Here is a 22,816-nt window from a genome sequence, read left to right as displayed (position 1 = left end):
CCCCGACGCCCCCCGAGCCGCCTGACGGGTTCCGCGTCGCCCCCTTCTCCTGGGACGCAGCCCCACACCTCTCGCTCTCTGCTGATGATTACTTGTTGCTTTGCAGAAGTTAGTTATTTTATTTCAACAGCGACAAACGTTGCAATCTTTTTAAACATTAAAAATAAACTTTACGACTCTGGGGCTATGAACTAATTGGCGTTTTTCCTTGAAAATGTCATGCTGGAGTGATGCTTATTTCTAAATCCAGAAATGCCAAAGACAGGGTTTGTGTTTTTGAGGTTAAGTTTGCGTACGCAGAGTGAGGAAAAGAATGGTCCCTATGGCTGCCGCCTGGTCTCGGTGGTAAGCGGGGCTGTTTTCTCCCGAAATCTTCATAGTGCGCCCCACACGGTGCTCCCTCGGTGGGCTGGGGGATGCTCGCCCCTCACCTCCCAGGCAAGCAGCTGGTGCGGCGGGCAGCGCGGGGGCGGGGCAGCGGAGGGAGCCCGCGGGACCTCAGAGAGCTGGTGGCCGCTCTCGGCGTGCTGCCTCCCATTCCAATCCGGCCCATCCAGCGGGACTGCCTGCCCATCAGACAGACAAGCTCTCTCGTTTGCTGTGGCTGAGGGGTCGCTCTTCAGAGGCTTTGACTGAGTTTACGCCCCAGGGAGCCTCTCTATCATCACCTTGGCGGGCGGGGGGTGTGGGGGGGAATTGTAGAGTGCTGTGGGCAGAGAGGGCTGGCCAAGCTGCCGTCTGGGAGCACTTCTAGACAAGCAGTTCGGGTAAACAAAAGAAAGGGACCCGAAATCTCCAAGACTCCAGTAGTATCTTGTGATTTATTTTTTCATCAACTTCGTGCCTAATTGTGTGTTCTCTTTCCTTAAACGAACCCGTCCTCCCCCACGGTGGAGCCTGGACCAGCGCTGCTTTTCCAACAAATTATTTAGTGCTTACACCCTCCTAATACATTTCAGGTGCTTCATCAGGGCCAGGTGTGCCTTTGGTGTCACGCTCCTTTCTAGTTCCTCTATCCTTTCCCTCTCTCACTTGCCCCTCATTGTTCTGAGGATAAAGTTCAAACTCCTACCCTAGCTGACCTCCCAGACTTGTCTCTTGAGGTGTTAATGACTGTTAACACCCCTTAACTCCTGTTGCCAAGGAAGCTCTTTCAACCCCTTCTTCCAACAATTGGCCAAATCCCATTCATTTGTAAGGGGGTTACTTCCTCCAGAAAGACTTCCCAGACCACACCATCATCCACTCAGTATTAGTTCAGGTGCACCACCTGTGTGCTTACAGAGCATCCTTGCATAATTGTCATTCACCCCACTTGTTTATAAGTTTCCTTAGTATAGAAACATGCCTTGCTTATATTGGTCTTCCCTGTGCTTGCCTGGACAATCAAAAAAAATCTGTTTATATTTTATTTTACTGAAAGAATACAATGTCATCAAAGGCCCATGCTCTGATATTTCTCCACCATGCAAGACCTCTAGTCACAAGACAACCTTATGATCCAGGATGGCTGCTGGCTCTGCAACCATTGCATCCACCTAATGCCAGGATGGCATTAGGAGGAAGAGGGAAGGACTAAGGGCACGTGTTCTCTCTAGTTCAAGGAGCCTTCCCAGAAATAGCACACAATGCATCTGCTACTCATTGGTAGAACTTAGTTACCTTAATAAGATAGCTACAAGAGAGACTGGGAAATGTAATTTGTATTCCGTATGGCAATATGCACAGCTAAAAGTCAAGGTTCTGTTATTATGGATGAAGGGGAGATGGATTTGGGGAGGAACTAGCAGTCTTCACCATACTTCCAAAGCAGCCCCCCAAAATGACAATGTCGACAATAGTCTGTCCCTTGACCACCCAGCATCAAATGTGCTTCTCACTATTCTTACAATTCTGAAAATAAAAACTATATAAAATAAAAATGCTCCCACTTAATATAATGCAATATTCCTTATACAATTGAAAAATACCTTCACTCCTTCCTCCAAAGGGGTCACACTGAAGGATCATTTTCTGTGTCCAGCTTGAAGTCCAGGATCTCTGGGTGATAGTAATTCCTCCTTTAATTCTGCCACAGAATTGTTTTGATATCTTTCACTAATTTATCCTACATAAAATAGAAGAAAGTTAAAAGTAAAGGATAATTAGTTAAAATAGATATAAATATACATATAACACAGCAAGGAAGAAAATATAAGTAGAAGTTAGAGTTCTTATTTTTGCAGTTGGTCGCAAGGCTTTAATTGATATATCATTATATCAGTTTATGACTCCGCTCTTTAATGCACATTACAAATCCCCTTTTCCCTTTATCAAGAATCTTAGCTAATCAGGGGATAACCCTTAGGTCTGAGGGATCTGAGTATGTTAATTTTTTTAACAAAAAATTGTTTTTCACTGGACATGCCAGTAACATGGGGCACCACCATGGCTGGATTCTATTGGCCTCTTTTATTTTTTTTAATAAATTTATTTATTTATTTTTGGCTGTGTTGGGTCTTCGTTGCTGCGCACGGGCTTTCTCTAGTTGCAGTGAGCGGGGGCTACTCTTTGATGTGGTGCACAGGCTTCTCATTTCGGTGGCTTCTCTTGTTGCGGAGCGTGGGCCCTAGGTGCAAGGGCTTCAGTAGTTGTGTCACTTGGGCTCAGTAGTTGTGGTGCACGGACTTTGTTTCTCTGCGGCATGTGGGATCTTCCTGGACCAGGGCTCGAACCCATGTCCCCTGCATTGGCAGGAGGATTCTTTTTTTTTTTTTTAAGAAGATGTTGGGGATAGGAGTTTATTTACTTGTTTATTTTTGCTGTGTTGGGTCTTCATTTCTGTGCGAGGGCTTTCTCTAGTTGCGGCAAGCGGGGGCCACTCTTCATCGCGGTGCGCGGGCCTCTCACTGTCACGGCCTCTCTTGTTGCGGAGCACAGGCTCCAGACGCACAGGCTCAGTAATTGTGGCTCACGGGCCCAGTTGCTCTGCGGCATGTGGGGTCTTCCCGGACCAGGGCTCGAACCTGTGTCCCCTGCATTAGCAGGCAGATTCTCAACCACTGCGCCACCAGGGAAGCCCCAGCAGGAGGATTCTTAACCACTGCGCCACCAGGGAAGTCCCATATTGGCCTCTTTTGCCCATCATATAACAGCAACCTTGCATCCCCTGATTGTCACTACCATCACGCTCTTTTTGCACTCTTACCCACTGGCGCAGGGAGTCTGAAATAGCCCGGGTCTCAGTTTCAATCTTAAGGGAACTATGATTGATTTCCCCTGGTGGAAGAATTCCTTGCTGATTGCTAAGACCTTCAAACTAGCAGAGCCCAGAGGTAAAGGGAACAGAAACAAAAAAATTTGCAAGTGGGTCATTGGGTGTATTCATGAGAGACGCCATCCTCTTGTATCTATAGCCATGTATCCTGGCTTCAGGAGAAGCAACGCCATACATTGGCCTTGAGTTCAGAAGATACTCTATGTGCTATAGGACAGTCATACTGTCTTTACAGATGTGTCTTTCAGCAGGCGCTATAACTAAGTCAACAATTAATCATTCCACTATTCTATAAGCCCAGCTGCTACTGAGGGACAGAAATTAACCCACTGCATTTCTTTTTCTGGTGTAAAGTGAGACCTTGGTCAGCAGTGATACTGTATAGGATACCATGATGATGAACAAGGCATTTGGAAAGCCCAAGGATGATAGCTGGGCAAAAAAATAAACCCAAGTTCCAAAGCATTGTCTATTCCAGTGAGGACAAATTGCTGATCCCCTCCATGAATAAAGAAATCCAACCTATATAATCTGCTTCCAGGTGGCTTAATCTGGTACCTTTAGGGAGAACTCATAATTGGTTAGTAAATGCTGGTAAGGAGCCAGGTTAGCCTTGATAGGGGAAGTCTGGATTGTTAAAAACATGGGTGGTCTCAGTCTCTGCCTGCACGGTCACTGTGTCCATAAATCCATTGAATAAGCACTGGGCCAGCTGGGGAGAGAAGTTGACTTACATCCATGGGGCATGTTAACCTGTCCTCCTGAATACTGAGACTCTCCTGTGTAGTTGGGTCTTTTGCTGAACCTGACTTGGTGGCTTAACGGATCAAAATAACATCCAGCTCAAGACGGACAGCTCAGACTGCATGGATCATGCATTCAATCTCTTCAATGGTGCAGTAGCGAGCCCAGAAAAATAGCTGTTTGACAAAGAAGATGTGTGTTTGCTCCAAACGCTAATAGCTGACACCGTGATTCTCCAAACACGGCTTGTCACAGGCACCACGCATCTCTCCAATCTGCCGTTGGAGCACCAACTGGATCCACGGAGTCGTAGGTGGCAGGACAGATTGCACCACAGCCTGAGCCACATGGAAAGTCTCTTCCGCCTCTGGGCCTCTCCTCAAAATTAGCACCCATTGAGCCACCCAGTCTGAGAAGCACAGGCGAATGGGACAAATGTTGCTTCCATAAAGAGGGCCATCAAGCATTGTATCTCTCTTTCTTGTAGGAAGTGGCATAAGGTGCAACAGTTCATCCTTCACTTTGGAGGAGACATCTCAACCGAGACCCCCGGACCTTCCGAAAAGCTTCCCTAAGGTCCCAGGCCTCTGTAGGTTAGTGAGAGATATTCCCCACACAACAATTTGCGTGTTTCTTACTAACGTTATCTAGAACAGCTACTATTCCTGCTCTTCAGATCGTCAAAACACATCATCAGTGTAGTAGTCACTGTGTCCTAAAGATGATGGAGGTGATTAAGATTTCTAAAAATCACATTGGCATAATCAAGTTGCCGTCAAAAGCAAAATGGGTAGTCATCCTTGCCAGATGAGATAAAGCAGCATTTGGAGTTTTTTTGCTCACTGGGAATGAGAAAAAAGCACTTTCCTCCAGGGGCTGTGTGGTTTGCTGTATTGACGTCACCACCTTATGAAGTTTATGATAACCCATTGTCACTATCCCGAACCTGTCCATCTTCTAGATCAGTCGGACAGTACAATTGGGATGTTGCAGGAATTTGCCACTTCTGTAGCATTCAAGTTCAGGTCTAAGCATTGGATGTGGGTATAATGTTGTCTGTTGATGACTTAAGTCAGACCCAGAGAGTTTTGGTTTGCTTCTGTCATATGAATCATATAGGGCCATAGAGCGCTGCTCATCTATTTTGGTTCTAGGGGCCCATGATCAATTTGTTTCTGCCAAAGACATCTGACGCGCAGACAGTTCTGAGTCCCAGACTGACCCTGTGAATGGTCATGGTCACCATTTCTTCTACCAAGATGACCTTGCCTCTTCTGTTGGTTGTACCACTTCTGGCCTCTGGCGCCTGGGATCCTGGCAAACATGACAGAGTCTGTTTAACTCCAGCATTTCTCAACAGCATCCCTGATGTACATAAAATAGCCATGACAGTGCTTTTGAGAGGTGGTGGCCTTTCCTTCACCAAACGTATTTCTCAATGCCTTGATGAAGGGAGTATCTTCCAGTCCCTTTCAGGGGACACAGCTAGGGGATTGGTGGGTGGGTCATACACAATATATTCACACCAACCTTCCCACTTCCTTGGATCCCTGCTCTTACATGATGCCAAAGAAATGCAGGCATCTCAACTACTCTTGGTATGGATTACCAGGTTTCATAGCAAGAATCAAACAGTTAGGGGGCTTCCCTGGTGGCGCAGTGGTTAAGAATCCGCCTGCCAATGCAGGGGACACAAGTTCGATCCCTGGTCCGGGAAGATCCCACAGGCTGCGGAGCAACTAAGCCTGTATGTCACAACTACTGATCCTGTGCTCTAGAGCCCACGAGCCACAACTACTGAAGCCTGTGTGCCACAACTACTGAGGCCCGTGTGCCTAGAGCCCGTGCTCCGCAACAAGAGAAGCCACCACAATGAGAAGCCCGTGCACCGCAACGAAGAGTAGCCCCCGCTCGCCGCAACTAGAGAAAGCCCACACGCAGCAGCAAAGACCCAATGCAGCCAAAAATAAATATACAAATTAAAAAAAAAAGAAGAAGAAGCAAACAGAACCACTCTTCCCGCTCCAGGAAGCACATTGAGCTGGAATCTCTTGGAAAGGAAACATTCTGTTCTTCCCTCCCTGGTTTAGCACCCTCAGAATTAATTCCCATGTGTTTTACCGATAAAAAGAGCAAAACTGTGCAATTACTTTTGTGTACCAACCTCCTCCAGCCAGGTCTGGCTTTACAACATGAGGGATATGTTGGTACCTAGCTCTGGTTTTGGTCTGAAGACGCTGAGAAAACGGGAGGTCCAAAGGGCCTAGAATTCCGTTTACAAAATGACTTCCTCAGGCAAGATTATACTAGGTCATCAAGGAAGTGAGGAAGAGCCTCTTCATACAGAGGAAGGGTTACTTCGGAAGCTGTGTGTTCTGAGTCCTCAGGCCACCCGTCCCCATTCAGAATCTCCCAGTTCGCACTCTTTCCAGTCGGTCCCATAACTCTCCGTGAGAGAAAAGAGGAGGTGGTGACTTTAACAGATATTGTAAATCAGGAACCCAGAGAATCTCCCTTTTGGTTTCGTTGTGGTCGCAAAAGATAAGACATGCTTTTAGCATAGTCAGTGAAAGTCCCTGGTTTTCAGACTGCCTTGAACTAGAATTTAAGACTCTGCCCATCACTTCTTAAGCTTCCCTGCCTTAGCGTCAACCGCTCCACCCCACAGCTTTTGAATCCGTTGTGCCTTTCATGCTGTTCTCTAGCAGTAACCACTTGGTTTCTCAATGCCTGAACTTCAGTGGGACCGTCACTGTGCTGGGTGGCCTTCCTGCAAGCCACTACAAGTGACAGTGTGCCGTGAACTGTCTTACTACTACTTGAATTTTCACTGTCCTTAGATCCAACCAGACCAGACAATCAATCTCAAATACTCCCCTATTCCCTGAGGGTATCTGGCTGCCACCTCTCCTGATTGTCAGTTTCTGTATTTCTCGGGATTCTTGATTGCAAGCAAAGGAAATAAATTTTGTTTAATTTCTTTTACCCCAGTCTCTGCCTTTGACTTCACATGGTGTTCTCTCTGTGCCCAAATTTCCTCTTTTTATACAGACTCTGTCATATTGGATTAGGACCCCCCAATGGCCTCACCTTTTATTATTATTATTAAATTTAAGCAGAAAAAGAATGTATTAAAAGGTACTTTATGGGCTTCCACTGGTGGTGCAGTGGTTGGGAGCCCGCCTGCCGATGCAGGGGACACGGGTTCGTGCCCCGGTCCAGGAGGATCCCACGTGCCACGGAGCGGCTGGGCCCATGGGCCATGGCCGCTGGGCCTGCGCGAGCGGAGCCTGTGCTCCGCAACGGGAGAGGCCACAGCAGTGAGAGGCCCGCGTACCGCAAAAAAAAAAAAAAAAAGTTACTTTATGTAGCTCACGAAATCCTTAGGCGTTCTGGAGGAGTTTGGAGGCTAAGAAAGAATGACACCCAAAATAGTGCTGCAGAACTGGTTCTGTAACAACACTCCTGCTGCCACCCCTGGCTCGGATGCGGTAGTTTTGTACCGCAGACCTCCCCGATGCTGGACACTGGAAATTGCCTATATCAGTTAGTTAGGAGTGAAGACAGTTGCAAACAATAGAAATCCTGGCTAATAATAGGTTAAACATAAGTGCTTATTTTTCTCATTTATCTAGGAATTAGTAGTTGCAAACATAGATTCAACTATCTAACAAATCTGCCAGGGATCCTAGCTCTTTCGGTGTGCTTCACCACCCTTAGTGTACTGGCTTTCATCTTCAGAGTTGTTCCCTTGTGGTTGCAAGATGGCTGCTGCAGCCCTAGATATTGCATATACATTCAAGGCAGAAATTGAGAGAAGACAGAAAGGGTGATTCCTGTATCAGGAAGGCAAAAGTTCTCCAGAAATCTCAAAACAAACCTCCATCTGTATCTTTCCAGCCAGAAGTGCGCCACATAACCATCTAGAGATACAAAAGAAGTTAGGAATGCATGACCAGCCTGGATGGTGGGGGCAGGCTAGGAAAAGGTAAAGGGTGGTAAAGGGTGTTGGGTGAGTGAATCCCTCTCTGCAATAGAGTCTGTAGTTCATGCTGCTTTGAATCAAGAGCTTCCAATTCAAAGTCTGGGGCAGAGCCATCTAATTGGCTGAGACTAGACCATGTGCCCACATCCCAGCAGCAATAGCGGCTGAGAACATGAGAATCTAGCATCTTCAGCTTCCATGGTGGGAGCTTCTACTTCCTAGAGTTGGAAATTCCCCAATGTAGGAAGGGAGTTCAGATGCTGGGGAGACAAAATGGTGACAAATAGCTTCCCATACTGTTATAGATTTCCCCAGATGATTATACACACATAGTTAAAAGTTTAGAGGTAAATTTTTGGAAAAAGGATATAACATTTGCAAGAAATTATCTTTTTTTGAGTTATCTGCCAGCTACCCTCAGAAATTCTTTCAAATATTTAAGGGATGAGAAGAAGGCAGGCCAAAGAAGGAATTTCTGTTTTGCCCCTTGGCTGGTCACTGAGATCCAGCTATCACTAGGCATCTCTCCCAGCTCTGAAATTCCTGTCCTGACTGAGCGCTCAGGTAGCCAGGAACCCCCAGCTGTGTGGCTGCCCCAAGCCTACTGACCCCAGCATGCCCAGCTTCCAGACCTTTACCACACCTCCACCCAGGCTCCACGCCAGGTTAAGCGTGTCTGTCTGTGTTCCACTTCAGAGAACTAGAATTTCCAAGGTGGTAAGTAGCTCATTTCGATAAACAAATCCTTGCTGGTATTTTCCTGGAAAAGAGCACTCCTGGGTACTGCTGATTCCAGCTAGAGAAATGTAGGATAGTTAGAAACAACAGAACTAACCACAGCCTGCTCAATCTAGGATAAGAAAGGCCCCTAAAAGGGACACACAAACCAGGAGTCTCAGTCAGCTAAGGAGGGCAAGCTCCCGGGACAACAGAAACTATGATTATTTGCGTGAATGGACGTACATTGTGAGATGAAACTGTTCAGCTGTTACAGTAGCCCCAGAATTATTGCTTTTTTACATTTTTTTCATTCGACCCCTGAAAACTTTGTGTCATGTGGCTTTCAGCCCCCAGATTCCACTCCTAACAAGACTGGTTTTATTGGTTTGGTTTGGTTTTAGCTCTAAGTGATGTGTCCTGCTTTGCCAAATGTAAAGTGACAGAAAAACATGACAATCTCTTCACTTCCCTGATCAACACATATTTAGGGGTGTTTGATTCATTATCGAATGAGCAACTGATTCGCTGCCTATAGTTTTTGTTCTCAGCGATTCAGGACAAAGTCAACATCGCTTGTGGGTGTTTTTGTGTTTTTTTTGTCTAAATTGCAATCTTAAACTTAAACTTTGAAAGCTTAAACTTTGAAACCTTAAACTGTCAAAGGTTTCAGGAATGCTAAGAGATTCAAGGGGTGAGATAGTATAAGTGATAAGGGTTTTGCAAGCTAAGATGATTCTTGTGGGAAAGTTCCTGTTTCAACAAATACATCTTATGTTTTGTGAAATATGATTTGCATATCTATTTTCATTGATCTCATTTTTGTAATTCCTAAATGTAGACCATGAAGCATATCAGAGTTTTAAAACAACTTTGTTGGATTATATAATTCACCCATTTCAAGTGTACAATTCAGTGATTTTTAGTAACTTCACCTTGTGGGGCAACCATCACCATAAATCTGCGCTGGATTTCAACACAGATTTCATCCCCCCCCCCCCCCCCCCCATAATAAACACATCAGATTTCAATTCGGTCAGGTATGGGATTCTTTACAGCAAACTCAAAATCTACGACAATCCTTAATGCTGTCTAAGCAAACAGGCAGATGGTGCAGCCCTCCTAGGGTTGCTCAGATGTGCTCTTTTCATGATTCAATAACCTCATTAAAATTTTGGTATTAAGGGGATCTGGGGTAAAAAGAGAACTTAGTGTAAATTGAAGCCCGCAGTTGTCAAGAGCATGGAATATTACCTATTTACCCGAAAACAGAATGGAATGTTTCCTACCAGCCAATCCCCCAAAGCACATTCACCTCATACTCTGCTCCAGGGAAAGTATTGTCAGTGGTTTGCTCAAGTTTCTGGGCAGGAAACTAGATCCAGTTCTTTCCAGGAGTTTTGTTTGTTTGTTTGTTTCATTTTGGCCACGAAGCACGTGGGAGTTTAGTTCCCCAACCAGGGATCGAACCCCTGTCCCCTGCATTGCAAGAGTGGAGTCTTAACCACTGGACCGCCAGGGAAGTCCTTTCCAGGAATTCTTGAAAAGGCATTTAAGCTGCTGGCTATTGCTCCATGTTCTTCTTATAGGTTCCCATTTTCGTCTCCAGAAATAGTACTTCAAGTAGCTAGAGCCCAAGAGAACACTGATTCTAGCCATGGAACTTCACTGTGTCTGAAGGTCTGAGAATGACCACATCTTATTTTCAGGGGTGTGTGTACCGCAGGGGAATGAGCCATTATGATGGCACTGTTGGTCTCCCTGGCACACACCTGGTCAGCCACTGAGAGTGGTCGGAACGTCTAGGTCCAGTGAACTATGAAGGTAGGCTGACTGATTACCCCCCAGGGCAGGACCAAAAGGATGAAGGTGAGAGGTGTGTTGAAAATCCTTCTGAGAAAGCAGTTCAAGGGGCTATACCACATCCAATTCCGTGAGTCCCTAAGCTTATTCTTCATTGTTAGAGACCCTCTTTAGGAAAAGAAAAACAGAACTACAAATACGAAACTAGGCACCAAAATGAATCATTTCTTTAGAATAACACATCACACGTTTAAAGAAGCTGGCCAGTCCTACAAACACCACAAAATCCAGAAGAGTCGTGCAATATTTTTACTTATTCGTTGTCTGAGGCATCTCTAAATTCCCTTTTCCCTACACTTCTTTGGTCTTCATACTTCTCTTCATGTAAGAGTGATTCTGCAATTAATTTTCTGTAGAGAGAATAGACAGAGAAATCTTTTCTCCAGCACGACTGATCAAACACTTATTATTGAAGCTCAGGAGAGTTTCAGGCTCAGAACTCGTTATTGTTAGTCATGGGGACTTTTAGGATTGTTGTCAGCTTGGGAAAACCTCAGTGAGCTTTTTTTCACTTATGATCCATAGCTTTCAGGGCATCTCAAGTTTTCTTGTGGGGTGATTCATCTTGAGGAGTCTTTGAGTTGGTGACACTCCTTACCCAGTTTATTGTGAATTCCGGGTCGTGGTATATTAAGAGTTTTGAGGCGCCTCCGTATTTCAGGCCAGTCTGCTGAAAGGGAAAACAAAGGCCTCCCTAAGAAAAAATGCCTACCAGCTCCTGCAGCCTGGACTCGCCACACCCAGAGCCTCATTTGCAGTTTTCCTCTGTGAGGCAGTGCATAGAGATTGCTTTGTGTTTAGAAAGGGAAGAATGAGTTCCCTGCCCACGGTGCCAGGGAGCAGCCTCCTGCATCCTCTGTCTGGAGGCCAGGGAAAGGGGAGGCAGGGAAAGCAGACCAGGTGGGAGGGCCAGGCTCTGGGGGTCCTGCTGATCTGGACTGGTAGGATCTCAGAGATCCCTGGGAATGGACGTGTAGGCGAAAGTGGGGTCCTGGGTCTGGCTGCTCGCCAGTCAAAAGCCAATAAAGAGGCAAGGTTGGTGGAAAGGAAAGTTTGCTTTATTTTGGAGGCCGGCAACTGGCGGGGGGAGGGGCGGGGGAGGGGACGCTTGCCCGGAAGGCCGACTTCCCACCCCGGCCAATTGGGGGGCAAGAGCTTGTATAGACAGAGGGAGGGGGCTCCATGCAGAACGGCACAGTCAGCTCTGACGCTCATCTTGAAACTGGTCCTGCGGAGGTCTGCTCAGCATCATCTTGGCTGTTTTAGGTACAGTTAATCTTCAGTTCCAGGGTCGGTTTGCTCCCATTTCCTTGAGGCCAATTCTTGGAATTGTGGCAACTTATGTCATGGCTACAGTCTGGTCATCATGTAGTTCACTTCTTCCACCTGGTGGCGGTTTCAGTATCTATAAGACAGCTCACAGGATACGGCTCAGAATATTATCTATAGCCCTTGAGGAGGGACTAAAAGTCCTTGACTTCGCTTACTGACTAAACTATTATTATTTTGTCCCGTCTGATTGCTTTTCTTTGCTTTTGCATTTTCTCACTTCTCTGATTAACCTTATTCTTTGGCAGAAGTTTTTCCACACACAAAAGGTAGGTGGGGGACATCGGGGGGCGGGGGGGGGGGGAAGGACCATAACGTCCTGCTCCGTTTCAGCCAACCTTTCTAGAGTAGACAGAGAATTTCAACTTGGTCCCGGAGCATCCAGAAGCAGATGCATTACAAAGTGTTTGCTAATTGTGCTCTCGAAACGTGAAAACAGCACCTGGGATCATAACTGCAACAGTAGTCACGTTTGATATCTTATCTCGGACTGAGAATAAGGAAACTAACGATATTAGTTTGTGAGGGCTGTCATAACAAGGTACCACAGACAGGAGGCTTAAATGACAGAAATTTATTGCTCAGTTCTGGAGGCTGGAAAGTCCAAGGTCAGGGTGTGCCAGCGTGGTGAGGTTCTGGAGAGGCTCTCCTTCTGGTTTCTACGTGGTCGTCTTCTCTGTGTCCTCACACTGGTGGAGAGACAGTGAGCTCTCCACTGTCTCTTCTGATAAGGGCACTAATCCCATCAGGAGGGCCCCATCAGCCCAGGGCGCAGAGTGAGCTGAGTAGGTGCCCAAGCTGGAGACGCGGGGCCCTTGAGCAGGAGGCAGGCCACTGGCACACCTGGTGCCAAGCTGCTGTGGCAAGAAATGGGTCACTCTGGGCTCTGCCTGGGATGGCCATGTGCTGTGCCTCATTATTTAAACACAGCCTTGCTGATAACCATGGCTCTTTCCATCCAGACTAAGGCTGTTGTGAACACGAAATAAAATAACGCATAGGAGCACTTAGACCTGGATCTGGAAGAGCCCACCCATTGGGAGTAGTGAGAGATGCTGCTGGTGACCGTTTAGTGATGGTGGTGGTAGACCAGGAGCCGTCTTCACCTTGGCAGTGAGGGGGGTTCGCTGGCCTGTCCGCCTTCTCTTGTCTGGTTTCCCGTTGTAACAAAAGTGGCTCAGCAGCGGGTGGCCCTGAGATGAGCAGTCACTTAGGAGATGTGTCATCCCCCTGCTCCAGGACTGAGAGTCACGAGGTCAGGATGGAAGAAGAAGGAAGTGTCTAGAGTTAGCTCAGGAAACAAGCGGGAACTAGGAGTGTGAACAGAAAAAGACAGGTTTGGTAGACAGCAGAGTAGAGGGGTCAGATATCACAGGTCGTGATGGCTGTGACAGGGGACAGCAGGCAGCTCTGGGATTATCCTGAGGAGGTCAGAACATGAGGAGGTGGGGTGGGGAGGGCTAAAGATGGAATTTCATAGACTCGAGGAAAACCAAACCAACCAAACAACCACAAACACTTTTTTTTTTTAACTCCCTAAATTTTATTTATTTATTTATTTTATCCAGCAGGTTCTTATTCGTTCTCTATTTTATACATATTAGTGTATATATGCCAATCCCAGTCTCCCAATTCATCACACCACCACCACCGCCCCTCCCCCCTTGGTGTCCGTGCGCACAAACACTTTTAAGGTGTTCGAATGAAACACTTTCACGCCTAGCATTTCATGCATTCCTAAGCATGCCCCTATTAATTTGTAACATGATTCTCTCTGGCTAATGAGTGATGAAAGGCTCAGAGAGGTTAGGGGGCTTCCTTAAAGGCACACAGCACACAGAGGGCAAAGCCAGCCTGGGAAGCCCCAGGTCTAGCTCTGAGTCACCGCATAAGGCTGCCCAGAGAGCACACGGATGACCCACCCCCGCCAACCCAGTGTGAGACCATGGCCGATTCCACGGGCTGTGTGGCCACGGCAGTGACCTCTGGAGCTGGTGACTTTATGAACTGTAACATCCCCTGTTCTTTAATGTACAGCCAGGAGCTGGACTCTGGTCAGCCCAGCAAGGGCAGCGAGCCCAGGTCAGCGGGCAGCCAGCTCGGTTCCGCTTCAGTACGAGCTGCCCAGTGACTGCTCTGCAAAGGCATCGTAACCACGAGCTTCTTTACGGGCTTTGTCCAGGTCTGGATTCCACCTGATTCTGCCATTGCACAGAGACCCGATGCTGGCCCGGCATTGCTGTCTGTAAGCTTGACCGGACTCCAGGGACTGAGAGACAAACCACCAGGGACAGAAGAGAGCACGCAGACATCCCCACGGATGCTGATGCCACATGGCACAGGCACAGGTCTCGAGGAACCCAAGACAGACACACTTACACACCCATGTGACACTGGGAGCCCAGCAGAGGGAGGCTTAGCTTCTGGTGGAGAATCTGAGCTGTGTCACTGGAGAGGGAGGCTTGTTGGCTGTCAGCAGGCACTGCGCAGTGAGGGCGGCTGTTCTGGTGGGAAGCCTGTCTGGGGTCCCTGGAGCATCTCTGCACCACCAGGGCTGCAGGGAGAGGGAGGCTGGAGCCCGGCCAGCAGCCACTGGCCAGGCAGCATGTGGGATCTTAGTTCCCCGACTAGGGATCGAACCCATGCCTCTGTAGTGGAAGTGTGGAGTCAACCCCTGGACTGCCAGGGAAAGTCCCGGGGATCTTATTCTTTAGAGATTGTGTTTGCCAGCACCCTCTGAGCTGTAAACTTTGCACACATCTCCGTTAACTTAAGCACAAGGAGGTGAGCTCAGGGAGTCAAAGCTCAGGGCAGGCAGCGGTGGGGCTGGTCTCAGAGGGGCTGGGTTGAAGGCAGGACTCCAGACAGGCATCTGTTCTGTCTCTCCTCCTGCAGGGTCTCTGCTTCTCAGGCAAGGTCATGGTTGTCATGCAGCTCTGTACACAGCCCTTCAAGGAGCTGGCCAGGAGGGCGCTTCCACCCCCAGGCATGTCTCAGAGCTCCTGGAGCAGGTGCCGAGCGGTGTCCCCGTGTGCGCACTTCTGCCCCACTTGCGGGTGGAAACGCCTTCACAGGTGTCTGGTGCACCTTTGTGTCCTTGTGATGGCAGAGGTCTGGCTCTAAAAACCAAACACAAGTCTTCTCTACTTTCATATCTTTGGGAAATGAAGGGCTAAACAAGGTGTCTTCATTTGTACGGGCTACCTCACAAAGTCCCACAGAGTTGGCGGCTTAAACAATAGAAATCCATTGTCCCACAGTTCTGGAGGCTGAAAGTCCCAGATCAAGGTATTGGTGGGGTTGGTTTCTTCTGAGGCCTCTCTCCCTGGCTCTTTGACGGCCGTCTTCTCCCTGTGTCTTCACATGGTCCTCCCTCTGGGTGTCAGTGTCCTAACCTCCTCTTCTTATAGGGACACCAGCCAGACTGGATAATTTAATGACCTTCCTTTATCATAATTACCTGTCTAAAGACCATATCTCCAAATTAGTCACTTTCTGAGGTACGGGGGGTGCTTAGGGCCTCAACATCTGAATTTCAGGGGGACGAATTCAGCCGATGACGCAGAACTAACCGGTCATCTGAGGTGAGTTGTGGATAGGAGGTGAGAGTGACAATAATTTCTAGTGGTCCCTGGGTTTTGTCTTTGTGCCAGACTCTAAGACCTTTTCCGTGACGTCACACATTTTGTCCTTGTAACAACCCACGAGTTGAGATGTCCCAATAAACTGCTTACCTCCATTAAAAAAAAAAAAAAGCTGAACAAAACCAAGGCCCAGATGTCAGGGTTGGTATTGAATAGGAGCAGGAAAGATGCAGGCAGTGACCTGGAACAGTCCGGGTCAGCATGTGTGTCCATCCATCTTTTTTTTTTTTTTAATTTGTTTATTTATTATCTTTGGCTGTGTTGGGTCTTCGTTTCCGCGCAAGGGCTTTCTCTAGTTGCGGCGAGCGGGGGCCACTCTTCATCGCGGTGTGCAGGCCTCTCACTGTCGCGGCCTCTCTTGTTGCGGAGCACAGGCTCCAGACACGCAGGCTCAGTAGTTGTGGCTCACGGGCCTAGTTACTCCGCGGCATGTGGGATCTTCCCAGACCAGGGCTCGAACCCGTGTCCCCTGCATTGGCAGGCAGATTCTCAACCACTGCGGCACCAGGGAAGCCCTGTCCATCCATCTTTAATGCATATCGTGAAGTCACGTTCCTTCTTGTCCAATTTTTTGTTACGATACCCATTAGTCAAATTCATCAACAGATATTGATTGCAGAATTCACTCCGTATTGGGCCCAGAGCAAGGTAGTTGGGAAATTTGTAGGTGTAAGACTTGTTACTGTGGGGAAAATCTTTCCGTGTTTGCTCATATGTGGATAAAGAAGCCCTGGAACGCGACAAAAGAGACGCATGGTAGCGTTAGCAGTGGGGGAACTAGGCGGGTGGGGACAGAGGAGTGAAAGTGGATTGTCACTTTATACCTTTTTGTATATTTTGATATTTTTTGAACCATGTATCTGTATGGCCTATTCACAAAAATGAAGTTAAAAAAAAAAGACAGAGTGAAACAAGAGCCCGGGGAATTCCCTGGTCGTCCAGTGCTTTCACTGCTGGGGGCCTGGGTTCAATTCCTGGTCAGGGAACTAAGATTCCCACAAGCCAGGCACAGTGTGACCAAAAAAAAAAAAAATCAGGCTTTAACTTTGACAACACAGGCTTTAACTTTAACAACACAGTAAGTCTAAAATTATCCCACTGTCTTCACTGAACAGCCTCTGAGAATAGGTAGGAGTAGACCTTGTTAGCCTTGTTTTGCAAGTAAAACAATGAGGCCAGGAGAGGGTGTGGACATGACCACTCAGCCAGAGGGTCACTAAGCCTAAACCAGGGCCTAGTTCTCTGATTCCTAATTTGGGACCCTCTTCACTACACACATGGTTGGTCCTTAGAAAATGAGGACAGTGGACATTACTATTATCAATCATTCAACAAATACGTTTTGAGTCTCTGGTGAATTAAATGCACATGGTCCCTGACTTTTGGGGGCTTACATTCTAGTGGAAAACAAGTAGATTCTCAAATGAGCATATAATTACACATTATAGTAAGTTTTATAAAAGAAAGTAAAGAAATGCCATAAGAAAACAACAGAGTATACCTATGTCCAATGCCATTGTGTTAAGTATTCATAAATTACTAATAAGTATAAAATAAAACTGACTTTTTCTACCTGGAAAAAAAATTCTCCCAGTAAACCTGTTTGGGCGTATTAAGTGTCACTGTCTATTGACACACTAAAAGCCCCTTCCTTAAAACCAGATTGTCACTGACCGGGATGTCCCCCCCCCATTGACCCCTGGACACAGATCCCAGCCCCTCTGAGGTCGATAGGGGGACCCCGTGAGCCACTTGGGACAACCAGGAGCTTGTCAGGTAAACAGCCAAAGGGAAAAAACAATCAGGACATAACATAGGGCAGGAAAAAACCTTTCTTCTACCCTTCATAGGTCCGCAGATGATGCTGTGTAATACAAAGGCAGTTTAACAAGACAAAGCAAAACAAGTGTATTAGACCTATGGTTACCAGGGGGAAAGGGGTTGCAGGGGAGGGATAAATTGCGAGATTGGGATTGACATATACACACTACTGTATATAAAATACATGAATAACAAGGACCTGCTGTATAGCACAGGGAACTCTACTCAATACTCTGTAATGACTTATGTGGGAAAAGAATCTAAAAAAGAGTGGATATCTGTATAACTGATTCACTTTTCTGTGTAGCAGAAACTAACACAACATTGTAAATCAACTATACTCCAATAAAAATTAATTAAAAATAGTAAATGTGCATAGAGTTAAAAAATCATGTTTATTAACATGTTTGTCTCATATATGTATATGGGAAAGAATAACTCAAAAAGAGGTGGCTTAGAACTCTGGTTTATATAACACCTTCAACAAAAAACAATAAATTTATAGAGAAATGGAGAGAGAGAGAGAGAGAGAATAACCAGGGCTGACACTTGAGTCTGGGTGGCCAGGGAACAGAATGTTTTTGGTGGGGCTCTGCTGGCCCATCACCTACCCCACGTGTAGTACTGTGCTCAGCTTGGCACTGGGTAATTTGGGAGGAAAAACGAAGTAGGAAACATATTCCTAGACCTCAAGAACCGTACCATCTGGCTGCAGAGGTGAAAGTAATCTGTGAAACAATCAGAGGTTTAGAGAGTGGGGGGGACTGGGGAAGGAAGAATGAGGGAATTAGCCAATCACACTGGGTGTGATTTGTTCAGTGGATGGAGATGTGGGGAAGGCCTGAGGGGTGGGGAATTGAGGTGCGCGGATCTGGTTATGCAGAGAGTCAGGGCGAGGTCCTGGGGTCAGGAGCGACTTTGAATCCTGGATCCTCCATGCGCCAGCTGGGTGACATCGGAAAGTTAGTTTTTCTCTCTGACCCTCAGTTTCCTAACCTGGAAACTAAATCTTATGGTTTTTACCCCTTATGTGGTTGTACTGTAAATGAAGTAAGATATATGCAGGACTTTGGAGAGTGAAATGCCCTTGACTCAGTCATCTAGGACCTGGAGGTGGACCCTCTCCACGGGCAGCACTTGGTGAATTTCCATTGTCTGCTGCAGCCACCAGCTCAGCCTCCTGGTGAAGAATCAGCTTGGGAGCTATAGGCATCGGTCCAGATCTGTGTCCCCTTATTAACGGCCTCGAGTAAATGATAGGTGGGGTTTGTGGAAACCGTGATCTGGGTTTGCAAAGGGAAATCAGTCTCTCTCTCTTTCTCCCCCTCCATCCCCCTCCCTTCTCCTCCCCTTCTTCCCCCTCCCCCTCCTTCCTCTTCCTTCTACTCTTCGTCTTCTTCCTCCCCCCTCCTCCCCCATCCTCCTTTCCTCCTGGGTAGTAGCTCAGGGCTACATCTCCTCCAGTACAGCCATCTTTCAGAGAACTCCGAGCAAGGTCTCTCTCACACAGATTAATCAAATACGTCATTTACTTCAACTCATAACGCATGAAAATAGTGAAAACCAAGAGTGCAACTACATTTCTTTCTTCCAGGGAAGCTCCTCAAATGACTGGGGCATTTATATAAGCAGCAGTCATCTGGCAGCAGGTCACGGTCACGGGTGAGTGCAGGGGAGGCTGTGATTACTAGCCCAGTGAGAGGATTCAGCCATCGCTTTGATACCTTGGAAAATGTGGATCCACTGATCCTTAAAAGCCTGGAACAGCCTTTAAACGCAATGTTTCCTCTTTCTGAGTTTTTGAGTTGAAAGAGATCTAAATACCCTTCGTTTTACACATGAATAAGGCTCCTGGGCCTTACAGAGTCACATGGCCAGTTAGTGGCGGATCTAGAAAAAACACAGAACTAAGTATCCTGATGTAGACAAGATCTCTTTCAGCTCCACTGCTCTGCCTTTCTTGTGCAAGCTCATTGTGAATTAGCAAGCTCTTGTGGGCTGAGATCCATCAGGAGGTGGACAGAGCCCCTCGGCCTGGGGAGGACAGAGCGACATGCCCCTGCCCCCTCCCCGCCCGCCTCTCCTCTGGGACACTCAGCAGGTGGCAGGAGAGGAGCCACTCCAGCAAGCCCAGAGGCAGCAAAACCAGCCAGGCTGTTCTTGCAATGGCCTAGGGAGTAGGGATGAGTTCCTGAGCCAGGAGGAGGAGATGTCAGAAGACCCAAAAGGTGAGAGGAAACCCCAGGGAGAGGGTGTTATAGAAATATCCGGAGGAGGAAATGTGCAGGACGGACTGGAAAACAGGATTGCCCAGCGATGCAGACCCGAAGCCAGACAGGATCAGGAGGCAGCCCGTGAGATTCGGCCACCAGGAAGGGCTGACAGCCTAACGGGACCAGTTCCAGGACAGTTGTGGGCAGAAGCTAGGCTGCAAGTGTGACGGAGGAAAAGGGAAGGGAGATGAGGGGAGAGGAAGCAGGCCTTGGTTTCCTTACCTGACCAGTAATAACATGTGTTATGAGACTGTGGATTCACCAGCTCTCAGAGGAGATGGTGAAAACTTTCTGGTGATGGATGATGGCGTAACAATGTGAATGTACTGAACGCCACGAAACCAAAAATGGTTAAAATGGTAAAGCTTATGTTATGTATATTTTACTACAATTTTTAAAAGGTTAAAAAAACAGTTTACAGAAAACTATAGCATTCTGTGCAAATTTTGTTTATGTAAAATATCTCAGTAGTAAGTTGGACTATGGATTACATATGGACATGATAATATTTAGGATATATTGGGTTAAATAAACTATATTATTAAAATTATTGCCACATTTCTTTCTTTTTAAAAATGAAGCTGCTCAAAAAAACTTTAAATTACATATGGGGTGAAACTTTGAGGCTTGAATTATATTTCTACTGGACTGCCTACTCTGGGCTCTCAGAGAACGTGGAAACTTATGTGAATTCACTGTGTGTGTGTGTGTGTGTGTGTGTGTGTGTGTGTGTGTGTGTGTGTGTGTGTGTGTGTGTGTGTGTGTGTGTGTTATAAGCCTCATGATTGGCACTGCTCTAAGGGGCCACAGATAAGGGGCCAATCAAACTGTACCCATAGGGGTCCTAAGCAGGATAATTGAGTGTAGGACATCAGTCACAGAAAGGACTTCATTTAGAAAAAGAGTTAAATTAATACTACTCAGCCATAAAAAGATAATGAAATTTTGCCATTTGCATCGACATGGATGAACTTGAAGGGTATTATGGTAACTGAAATAAATCAGAGAAAGACAAATACTGTATGACATCACTTACATGTGGAATCTAAAAAATACAACATACTAGTGAATGTAACAAAAAAGCAGCAGACTCACAGATACAGAGAGCAAACTAGTGGTGATCAGTGGGGAGCGGGGAGGGGTAATATAGAGGCAGGGGAGTAGGAGGTACAAACTGTTAGGTACAAAATAGGCTGCGAGGATATATTATACAACATGGGGAATAGAGCCAATATTTTATAATAACTATAAATGGAGTATAACCTTTTCAAATTCTGAATCACTATATGGTACACCTGTAACTTATACAATATTGTACATCAACTATACTTCAATTAAAAAAAAAAAAAGAGTCAAATTCACTTGATCTAACGTTAGGCTCTGCCCTGCTGGGCTTTCCCCTTGTACAGTCCAAAGCGCCACGTCTTGGGGGGACGGCTCTTTTGCTCTGGCTTCTATCACAATCTCTGGCCCCAGAGCCATCCACTCACATGCAATCTAAGGAGTCAAGTGTCTGTCTGCTGAGGCTGGAGGGGCTTCAGATTTTCCAAGATGTTTCCCATAAGTAATAGTCATCGAGTGAGGTGGGAAAACATCCATTTGGCAGATGGAAACACTGAGGCCCGAAGGCAAAAGCCTTTGTGTTAAAGAATACTGTACACTCTGTCTGAAAGACTCTTACTTCAATCTACATCAAATTTAAAAAAAAATGTTCTGACTCCAGGAATGACGTCTTTGAGGAATTACGATTCACCCTTGGAAATTTCTGAGGAAATTAGTTGGTAGAGACCAAAAGGCAAATGTGAGAAGAATATAATTAAAGAGACCACGGATGGGGCTAAAGCGCTTACTTACCTCAGGCATCTTTCAAAGAGAAAAGTCAAAGAAACCAAGCAGTCAGTGGAACATTAAAAAAAAAGAACAAGTCAAAGAAAAACTACCATGCTAGAGTAAGTAGATACATCAAAAAGTCAGAAAGATAATTAAAGATGAGAATCTAATTACAGAGCATATGGGTTTAGACTAAAATTCAAAAGCTTTGCAAACACATTTGGAAAGAGAGGAAGGAAAAAAGTGTCCAATTTAGAGAAGGAAGTCCCACCAGTCCATCTCCCTGAACCTCAATTTCCTCATCTATAATGCTCTCCAAGGCCCCTTTCAAACCCACATTTAGGATTCTATAAGATGAATAGCTAGGGACTTCCCTGGTGGCCCAGTGGTTAAGAATCCACCTGCCAGTGCAGGGGACACGAGTTCGATTCCTGGTCCGGGAAGATCCCACATGTCACGGAGCAACTAAGCCTGTGTGCCACAACTACTGAGTCTGCAAGCCACAACTACTGAAGCCTGTGCACCTAGAGCCCATGCTCCACAACAAAAGAAGCCACCGCAATGAGAAGCCGGCGCACTGGAACGAAGGGTAGCTCCCGCTCACCACAACTAGAGAAAGCCCGCGCAGCAATGAAGACCCAATGCAGCCAAAATAAATAAAATTTAAAAAGATAAAGAGGGCTTCCCTGGTGGCGCAGTGGTTGAGAGTCCGCCTGCCGATGCAGGGGACATGGGTTCATGCCCCAGTCCGGGAGGATCCCACATGCTGCGAAGCGGCTGGGCCCGTGAGCCATGGCCACTGAGCCTGCGCGTCCGGAGCCTGTGCTCCTCAACGGGAGAGGGCACAACAGTGAGAGGCCCGCGTACCACACACACACAAAAAAAAGATAAATAGCTAAATTAAAATGTTTTATTTTTAACCTAAAAATTACATAGGTAATTTTTTGTAGAAAAAGTAAAACTTATGTTTGAGCAAGAAAGGAAAGTCAAAATCATCAATCTTACCACCCAGAGAAAGCTACTGTGACTATTTTAATGTATACTTTCCCAGATTCATATATGTATAGATAATTTTGTATGAATTTTGTTATTACTCTTTTTTCAGTCATCAAAATATTTTGAGCACATTTTCTTGTCATAGTTTTATTTCTATGCCATTGTCTTTGATGGCTGCCATGTATTATAGTTTAAACAAAGGCATCAGAGTATAATGTTAGTTGCAGGTGTGTTTTAGTGCAAATGTGGGTGTGTCCAGATTGGAAAAGATGAAGAAAGTCGAGGGGAAAAAATGTATGTTGCCTTCTAATTTACAAAGGACTTTTTACATAAAAGCTTTATAACCTACAAAGGATTT

The sequence above is a fragment of the Aethalodelphis obliquidens genome, unplaced genomic scaffold (genome assembly GCF_003676395.1).
Source record: "Aethalodelphis obliquidens isolate GAN/ISIS:26980383/991018 unplaced genomic scaffold, ASM367639v1 scaffold87, whole genome shotgun sequence".
NCBI classification, from domain to species: Eukaryota; Metazoa; Chordata; class Mammalia; order Artiodactyla; family Delphinidae; genus Aethalodelphis; species Aethalodelphis obliquidens.
Note: the sequence above shows the minus strand (reverse complement) of the source record.